We start from the raw sequence: 10,256 nt of genomic DNA on the forward strand, positions 1-10,256 counted from the left end.
GCACATAGGCTGGTATTATTGTTATTATGTGGTAAACATCTACCGTGTGTGTAGGTGGAATGGTGAAAAGCTTCATGCTTTTGTTGGAGGTTCACTTGGAAACCTCATGTTGGTTGTGGAATATTTATCATTATGTCACCACTCACTGAGCTTTGTAAAAGCTCATTCCGTTATTTCATATTTTTCTTCCCAGGTAGCAAAAGGTGAGGAGTTCCAGGGTGCTGCTAAGGTCAAGGTCTGCCAGATGCCACAGTTACATTTCCAAAGGGTTTTACAGTTGTTATTGTAAACTTGTATTTAAGTCTTGGAGTTGTATAAATGTTACATTGTTGTAATATAAGATGGGCCTACTTAATCTGCTGTTGTATTGCCTCCTTGACTTAATCAGTTGGATGTTGAATTTGTTTCATTAGTATCAGAGTTATTTTCGCAAAGAATTATTAGGCAGTAAGTGTCAACCAAAGGGTTGATAACTGCTGAAGTCGCATCCCTCTCCCAGGCTAAGAAGATGGTCCGGGACGGGGTGTGACAAGAGAGAAATTATCGTTCGACCGTGTAGGTGGATCGAAGTCATTCCTGCAAACTTAGGCAGAGTTGCAAGCAAAGAAAGATTGAGAAATAGGATTTGTTGAAATTTTTTCTTTACTATCGTGTTGTTTTCATTTCTAACTTCAGTCGCTCGTATTTACATATTTAATTAATATGTCTATAATCAAATGTTGGAATTACAATCCAACTCCACTCTAGAAGGTTCTCAACTACTAACAGGAGATGAAATCTGTGAGACGGTTTTGGGTAGATGACCCGAATATTCAAAAGGCCTAGGTTGGGGCCCTAAACCTAAGTCAAGAACGGGTAGCATCTCATTGAGTTTGTCATCTACTCAAGGAACAGAGAGGGGAATGGAGGAATTAAGAGCTAATTTCGAACAGTCTCAGTTGAGGATTAAGGAACTTGAAGACGTTCAGAAACAAATGAAAGATGATCATGCAAGACAAATGGAAGAAATGAAAAAAATGATTGAAGTCATGATACGATCACAAAGAGGAGACCCATCGAATTAGGTATGATTATTACATTATTTAGTTGTCTAATATGTTGCTATCTTGCAGTTATGGTAGCAAAGTAGTTATGTCTTAAGTAGTTTTATGATAAAGAATTGTTGGCTATCCTACAGTTATGGTAGCCAAATAACTGGATTTTGATGTGTTTTTTGTCGTTTTGTGTGTGTTTTTTATGTGTTATCCTGCAGTTATGAAATTTGTGTGTTTTTCGATATTTGGGAGGTTCCATGTTTGTCGGGGGGAGGGGATGGGTGGGTGGGTAGAGTTTGATTATACTCGTTTTGTCATTGAACTTGAAGTTCTTGTGTGTTTATGAATGCTTATGAAGTTCTAATATGTTGTGAGGGGTGGGTTGAGATTGGGTTAAACCATTTTGAGGACAAAGTTTGAGTTTTATGTGTGTTAATTCTTGTTTATGAAATTTGTGTGTTTTTTTATGTTTGGGAGATTTCATGTTTGTCGTGGGGGGTGGGTAGAGTTTGATTATACTCATTTGGTCGTTGAACTTTGAGTTCTTGTGTGTTTATGAATGTTTGTGAAGTTCTAATGTGTTATAAATGTTTTGTTTATGGAATTTGAACATGTTGTGGATGCTTACCGATGATGACATTTGAATGCTTTTGTTTTATTGTAGAATGTTGTTCGGAGATGAAGTTGGACGATTGTTCAAGATGCTGTGTTCTTGACGTGCTCTAGACGTTGTTTTCATTTTATTTATTCTATGTATTTGTCATATGAATGTTTATGAAGTTCTAGTATCGACTTTGTTTTATTTTAGGATATTGTAATTTTTTTTTACTTGTTATAGTATGGACTTCATTTTCACTGTTTTATTTATTATGTGAATCTGTTTAGTTGGTTAATTATGTTTTACAGATTATTCAGATCAAATTTTTAAAAATTACAAATTATTAATTACAAAAATTTGAAAGAAAATTTTCAACTAATGACGGAACTCCCCACGCATATATTACTGCATCGAGAGTTCCAGCTGTAACTCCCGATGTATAAAACAAACCGTCAGGAGTTTAAGGACTCTCGATGCATGAAACAAATCGTTGGGAGTTCAAGAACTCCCAACGCATTAAAGTAAGGCGTCGGGAGTTAGTCGAGGAACTCTTGATGCATGTATAGGGCGTCGGGAGTTCCTCCAACTGCCAACGCGGTATACCGACACATAAAAGGAAGGCGTCGGGAGTTAGACGAGGAACGCCGGATGCATGCATAGAGCATCGGGAGTTCTTCCAACTACCGATGTCGTATATAAGGCGTTGGCAGTTGGAGGAACTCCTAACGCCCTATACATGCATCGGGAGTTCCTCGACTAACTCCCGACGCCTTCCTTTCATGCATCGGGAGTTCCTCTCTTGACGGATTTTTCCCGACCAAACTCTCGATGACCCATTATTCATCGGGAGAGGCTCTCCCGATGCATTTTCCACCCTTTCCCGACGAATTGTGACGTCGGGAAAAGTTTGATTTCTTGTAGTGATTTCACAACAAAGTTAACTAATTCTAGAGATTATTGAGATCGAGAAACTTGACTTCAACGAATTGATCATCTGCTAAACAATATCTTCCAACAACGAAAAGAATTTACATATTTTAGTACAAAGACGTGTTAAAAGACCTGGAGGAGAATCGTACTGTAAAATAATATAAATGCTATAGTTCTAGAGAAACAATTTATTTGCTATTATTTTTATTTTTTTAATGAAAACATTTCAACTTTTAGCTATATTTTGTTTGTTTGTTCTTTTAATATAAGGCTCTTTGCGTATATAGCAAAATGAGGCTAAAATATTGAAAAAAAAACAAAATTTAAATCTAATGACAAATATATCAAAATTTACCTTTAGCCCGTAGAAAATGTCTAAAAAGTTCATTGAATGCACAAAAAATATCAAAGGCCTCAGGTTTCCAATTTTAGTGATAGACTTTTATCTTTCTTATGAGATTAATGATAGACAGTGATAGATTTCTCTTACTATCTATCATAGATTTAATAGATAGTGACAGAAGTCTATCACTGATATACTGATTTGATAATTTATTTTTTTGAGCTTGTGTTTAATGATAAACTTATTTTTTGTCTAATGATAAACTTATTTTTTGTCTTTATATGTAGTCATCTTGATAATTTGAGGTCCATAGGACAACCAAAATCTATAGTATGTTGATGGACCTTAATAGATGTACTTATTTGATATTTTAATTGTGCTTATTTTCTCACAATTTATTGTTTCATATGTGTATTTGAGCTCTTAGCAGGTTTTCAAATACAAAGACAAATTTTTAGAAAACCATTTTTTTTAAGTTTTCACTCCAGTTTTTAAAACATTCCTAAAATATAGACAATAGAAATAAAAAAACAAAGAACTTTCCAAAATTACAACATTTGAAGGGAAGGAGTTTTGCATATACTATTAGGCAATACATATTGCAATTGACCATAAAATTATTAACACGTGTCGCAAAAAAGGAAAAAGACAGTTCTTTAATCCAATCGATGGACTCAATGGATCAAAGTAGAACAAAATTATTACATGAACATAAATTAATTACAACACATTGTTTCTTCCCAATGATTTTTTCAACCTTGTCATATTGACCAATATTGCAACATAGATCTTGTCTTTGGTCTCATCCATAAATTGGAAATAAGCACGCCTCCAACTTCTCTTTAATATTAAAGGTCCAACAACTCCCCAAAATCCCAAAGCAAATCCAAGCACCACAATAATCCAAAATCACATTTTCTCCAACTTATCTTCTTCATGACTATCATTATTAAAATTGTCGATTTCAATTGAAGGCTTGTCGGAATTTGTATCTGGGCATAGAACAGAGAGTGGATCTCCTCAAACATATGGATTACCTTCATAACTGGTTGGATCATTGAAGGTTGAAAGATGACCTTCTCGAGGAATGCGTCTAGAGAAATTGTTGTTGGACAACTTCAACACGCCTAGTGAACTTAAGCTTGACATGCTATTTGAAATTGACCCAGAGAGTTTATTGAAAGAGAGGTCAAGAGATTCCAATGCTAGTGATCTTCCAAACTCCACAGAAATTATCCCCGACAGATGATTATGCGACAAATTTAAGTTGAACAAGTTTTCTACTATGGCTATTTCACTCGGAATACTTCATATAAGTTGTTATTTGAGAGGTCTACATTCACCATTGAATATAATTGTAAATACGAGTAGTATCGACTACTTTATTTTGTGACTTGTCTAACATAGCTTACATAACAAATTGCGAATGAATACTCTGAACTGTCACATACCAAACAGGACTCAGTTAATTGGTTACTTTTGGTTGCACTGAAATTTGCCCAAATTGGTGGGATGTTTCCTTCTAGTTTGTTATCTGCAAGAATCAGAAGTTGTAAGCGAGGTAGTAGCAACGAAGACGAAGGAATAAAGCCATTGAATGCATTTCCTCGCAGATTCAAAATTTCAAACTTTGAAGGCTTGTACCCATCCATGAAGGAATACTACCAGAGAATTTGTTTCCTTCAAGATCCAAAATAGATAAGGATTTGCAACTTCTCGAGGCAATTAATGGCTCTCCCTCAAGCTTATTGTTTTCCAAGTGCATTAGTTCAAGTCTAGAAAGATTCTTCAATGAATTGAAAAAATCCCCCGAAAACTTGTTCGACGATAAATCAAAATATGTCAAGTTTGGTGTCAACAAACAACTAGGAATTGTACCTGATAATTCATTATTTGAAAGTCCCAAAAATATTAGAGTCCTCCATCTACAAACAGATCGTGGAAAAGAACCATTGATATGCATGTTGGAAGCATACCATGCATACATATTGGGACTTTGGTCGCCAATGCTTTTTGGGAGTGGTCCACTTATTTGATTGTTAGAAATGTCTAAATAAATTAAATTTAGAAAGATTAGCAATGTTGGTATAGGCCCTGAAATACTGGTGTTGGACAAATCTAAATATAAATATGATCTTTTTTATGTTGACAACCATCGAGGAAATCCAGTTGATCCAAAACCCTTAGTTGATGTCACAGAAAACATCTCCAATTAGAAAGGAGGTATCCAATCATGTTTTATTTCAAAAGATAGAAGGTGATTTTCATTCATAAATACCTGCTTCAACTGTGAGGATTAGCAAAGTGAATTTCTGTAATAACACCTCTAAGAGGATTCTTAGAAAAATCAAACCTTTCGAGATTTCGAAGTTATCCAAAACTTTCCGGAATGACACCATTCAAATTGTTCTCTCTCAGATCCAAGGTCATTAAGTTCGATAAGTTCCCAAATGATACTGGAATTCCCCCACTAAGCATATTATAAGAAATATCCAAGTTCTTAAAACGAGATAAATTTCCAAATGAAGAAGAAATTGGGCCATAAAGTGAACAACTTTGAAGATAAAGAGACTTCAAGTTCTTTAATTTTTCCAACCAATTTGGAAATTTATGGATCCTAAATTTGATGTTTTGTAGTCCAAGACTTTCTAAACCATATCTTTACAGCTTGCAGATAAATTTTCATAACTTCCAAAAACATCATCATCAATGAAATGGTTAAATGATAAATCGAGAGTTTTCAGGTGGCAATTGTTTCTAACCATTAAGGACAAACCACCTTCGATGCTACTAAACAAGTTGGCTCCAAGATTCAAAAGATTACTTAACCAAGATGGAATTGAAGAATTATATTCATTACCAAAAAGGTCTAGGAATTTTAGGGCCCAAAACGAAAATTACTTAACCAAAAAGATTCTAGGAATTACTTAACAAACCACCTTCGTTCAATTCATTACCAAAAATTCATCGACGTTATACGAGAAAGAAATATCGACGTAAAAAGATAAGAGAACAAAATAGCTAAAAGAAAAAAAAAAGTTGCACAATTCTAGGGCCCAAAACGCTACGTCCCAAACACAATACCAAAATATCTTTTAAATGTTACGTAGAAACTCAATTGGTTCTATAATTTCCATATATATATTTTCTTTAATGAAAATGTCATAAAATCGAACGGTTTCGTTTGATTTCTTAATATCATACCAATTCAAGATTTCTAGTTTGACAAATTTTATAAGGATTGTTTTTAAATATAGAAAAATGAATCAAAATATTTATAAAATATAACAAAATTTTATAACTACCAATGACAGTGTCTATCAACATCTATTATTGATAGTTCTAAAATTTTACTATATTTTGTAAATATTTTCAACAATTTTACTATTTAAAATAATTTCTCTTTTAATAACGATGTAAAGTAAAATACAATTTATTTATAATAGGGTAGTAGGTTAAACAAGTAATTTATTCTCTAAATTTTATGTCATCCTGCAAACTCTAATCATTTTAGGGAGCTTTTTTAAATATAAAAAATATTTAAAAATATTTACATTTTATAGCAAAAAATTTCAAAAGTACAAAATACTTTTGGAATTTTTTGCTATATATATATATATGTGTGTGTTTTTATTTATAAGAATTTCCCATCATTTTAGTCAATAGTCAAGCACAAAACACCAATGTAACCTCCCTTTACAAACATAGATAGAATGATTTAATTTAAGCCTATATATATATGATTCTTCTCTTCTAAATTAATCTAGAAATATACAATTAAAAATAGTAAATTATTTTATTGGTCTATAAAATTAAAATTATTAAAATAAAAGTTATCTAACACATGACAAAACTTATTACACATGATGCTACAACATTTCCAAAAATATCATAGATAAATGTAGAAAACTAAAGCCATAACAAAACACAGAGCTTAATAACCCAGTTCAGTGCGATACCACCTACGTCTGGGGGTAGTGTGCCCGTGGAAAGATATATTCACTAATATAGAAAAGTTAGACTATTACGACGTTGTACTTATATTTAAATAAATGGAAATTACAGTGATACTCGAATAACTCAACTTAGCAAACGAGCTCTTGGGCTCCCTCCAAGTGTGAGACTTTCTCTTAGTGAATTTTAGGCTCCCTTAAATATAAGAATATTAGTGAATGATCAATTAGGCTCCCCCTAAGTGTGAGACTCCCTCTCACCAAGACGTTTATCTTTCCACCTTCTAGTGAAGACACCTCACTTGAAGAACTTAGACATCCCTAAGTTTAAGAATCCATTCTCAAGTGGTTAAAGAATGAACCAACATGATCTAAAGTAAGACTCAACATCCACATGTCACACCCCCTTCCAGACTACTCTCTGAGTCTAGGAAAGGACATGACTACAGCAGTTATTAATCCTTTTGCTGATACTTACTGCCTATTAACTCTAGTGGAAATAATCTGATATCAACATGCAATCTTATTCACAGCGGCTGCCTTTATGGCAAAAAAAAAACATTAAGTATTACACAAAACATTTACAAAGATTACATTACAAGTCTCATAAGTCCTGATACCCAAAATCTTAGTCCCTACATGAACAACTATAACATGTGCACAATATTTACAGTAATCACCTAGCTGATGGGTTACAATGACTCTTGTCTTTGAGTGGCAGAGTAGATGCAATGATACCTTCAGAGGATTTGACCGCTACCTGGGGGAAAGAAAAACATTTGAAAATGGAGTGAGCTTGCTAGCCCAGTGAGTGACTTAAGAAAGAAAACCGATTCTCATGCATAAGTCTCAATAAAGAGATCATACTGAAATATAAATCTTTACAGTAACTTTGTACTGAGATATAAACATTTTCCAAGCATAAAACATGTAAAGTTGTTTTCATCATAAAACATTAATTGTTCCTTAGTTGAGAATAACCCTATTATGGTTAAATCCCAACACCAGCTGCTTAGTCAACAGAGAATCCTTTTGCTCAATCTCTGACTTTAACTACCTACGTACACGTGGTTACAACTAAGTATCGTCATACCTTAGGTACTCCTGCTCAGATACCTTCTCAGATGTCTTTAAAGGTACTAACACATGCTTTGTGTATTTAAACACACATAAATAGTTTTTCAATAAACTTTCATACATGGCATACATTTAAAAACATCACTCATGGTTTGCTTGGAAACCACTTTATAAAACTAGCTAGCATGAGAATAATCTTTCTTAAAACATGGATTTTTTAAAAACATTGTAAATATTTAGTCACTCATAACTTTGAGGACTACTCCTCAAGAGTCGATATGCTTCTAACACTGGTGTCAATCCTGTGGACACAAAAGCATATATTAGCTACTAGCATTGGTCTCCCTTTTGAGACTAACACTCAAATAAGCTTTGCATTTAGCCTTCCTCTAGAAGACTTTCACTCAACACATACCTTTCTATAGATTTAGCACTTAGAAATTTCTTTCAGACTTTGGCTCTGGCAATGCTTCCAATCGCTCCTCACAAACGCAACTCACTTGTGCAACCAACACTTTGCTCCAAGTGTTCCTTTAGCTGCACATGGTCATCCACAAGGCTGCTTATGTATCCAAGACTTCAATGCAAGCTTTTCTCTGCCTACAAGAAGGTCCAATGCATAGGAATGCTCAACCCCTGGTCTGTCCGAGCGTTTTACTTCGAGCTGCCAACTTACTCAACCTAAGCAGCTGCCTGCTTGTTCATGAAATTTTAGATTCAACTTATGGAATTTATAAATCAAATTCTTGCATGTTGACAAGTGCCTAATATGTAACCAAGTTAAATCAGAAAGACAGAGGCCAGCAGGATTACTTAATCCACTCCCAGTATTAGAGTGGAAGTGGGAGCATATCACGATGGATTTCTTGTTTGGATTACCTAAGACACCAGCAAGCTATGATGGTATATGGGTAATTGTGGATAGGTTGACAAAAACAGCTAAGTTTTTACCTGTTAAAGTTACTTATACCCTGGACCAATTAGCTAAGTTGTATGTTGATCGAGTTGTAAGTCAGTTTGGAGCTCCAGTTTCAATTGTATCAGATCGAGACTCCGGATTTACGTCGAAGTTTTGGCCTAGTTTGCAGAAAGCAATGGGAACCAAGTTATATTTTAGTACCGCTTTTCATCCACAGACGGATGGTCAGTCTGAGCAGACAATCCAGACATTAGAGGATATGCTGAGAGCATGTGTGTTGCAATTCAAAGGCAGTTGGGATACGCATCTGTCGTTAATTGAATTTGCGTATAACAACAATTACCATTCGAGTATCGGAATGGCACCGTATGAAGCATTATACGATAGGCTATGTAGAACTTCGATATGCTGGAATGAAATCGATGAAAGGAAATTACTAGGTCTAGAACTAGTACAACAGACATTAGATAGTGTTAATTGTGTTTTATGAAGTGATTTCCAAGCAAACTATGAATTGTGTTTTAAACGCATGCATATGTGAGAAATTGTTGAAAAATGATTTATATGTGTTAAATATTTTCAACATGCATTAGTATCTTTAAATCCATGATTTATATGTGTTATACTTTGCATGCTTTAAAGAGAAAGTCATTTATGACTAGTTTTACTAAAATGCGATACCGAAGGACATTTGAGAAAATATCCGCCCAACTAGGTACTGAAGGACATTTGAGAAGGTATCTATTGGTACTGAAGGACATTTGAGAAGGTACCAAACCAGCCAGATACTGAAGGACATTTGAGAAGTATCTGAACAGAGGTACCTAATGTGTGACAGTACTTAGTGTGGCCACAGGTAAATAGAGTCAGAGATTGAGCAAAAGGGTTCTCTCTTGACTAGTAGTTGGTGTTGGGATCGTTTTACCCACAGTGGGATACTTTGAATTGAGAAATGATTTTACTGTTTTACAATTAAAACAACTTTGTATGTTTTATGCTTGGAAAATGTTTATGCTGCAGTACACGTACTGTAGAAGCATATGTTTTAGTTAAACTCTTTATTGAAATTTTGCATGAGAATCAACTATGTTATCTAGGTCACTCACTGGGCATAAGCTCACCCCGTTTTCAAATGTTTTGTTCCCCCCCCCCCCCCCCCCCTTCCCACAGGTAGCGGTCAAATCCTCTGAAGATAGCTCTGCAACTGCTCTACCACTAAAGGATAAAGAGAATTGTAACCCATCTGTTAGGAGGTTATTGTTAATATTGTACACATGTTACTGTTGTTCATATAGGGACTAGGGTTTGGGGTTTTGGGACTTGTAAATCTAGTGTTGTAATAACTCTAAACATATTATGTCTAAATTAATAAATTGTGGGCCTAAAGACATTCCGTTGTATA

The 10,256-nt window shown here is 34.5% G+C and overlaps 1 pseudogene; it reads right to left on the bottom strand.

Moving 5' to 3' along the window:
• Positions 1 to 3,625: 3,625 nt before the first annotated feature.
• On the bottom strand, positions 3,626 to 5,784 carry LOC150036943 (receptor-like protein EIX2; annotated as a pseudogene).
• Between the last annotated feature and the right edge of the window lie 4,472 nt (positions 5,785 to 10,256).

Source organism: Benincasa hispida, chromosome 3, assembly GCF_027475165.1.
Source record: "Benincasa hispida cultivar pf3 chromosome 3, pf3_genome.v1.1, whole genome shotgun sequence".
NCBI lineage: Eukaryota > Viridiplantae > Streptophyta > Magnoliopsida > Cucurbitales > Cucurbitaceae > Benincasa > Benincasa hispida.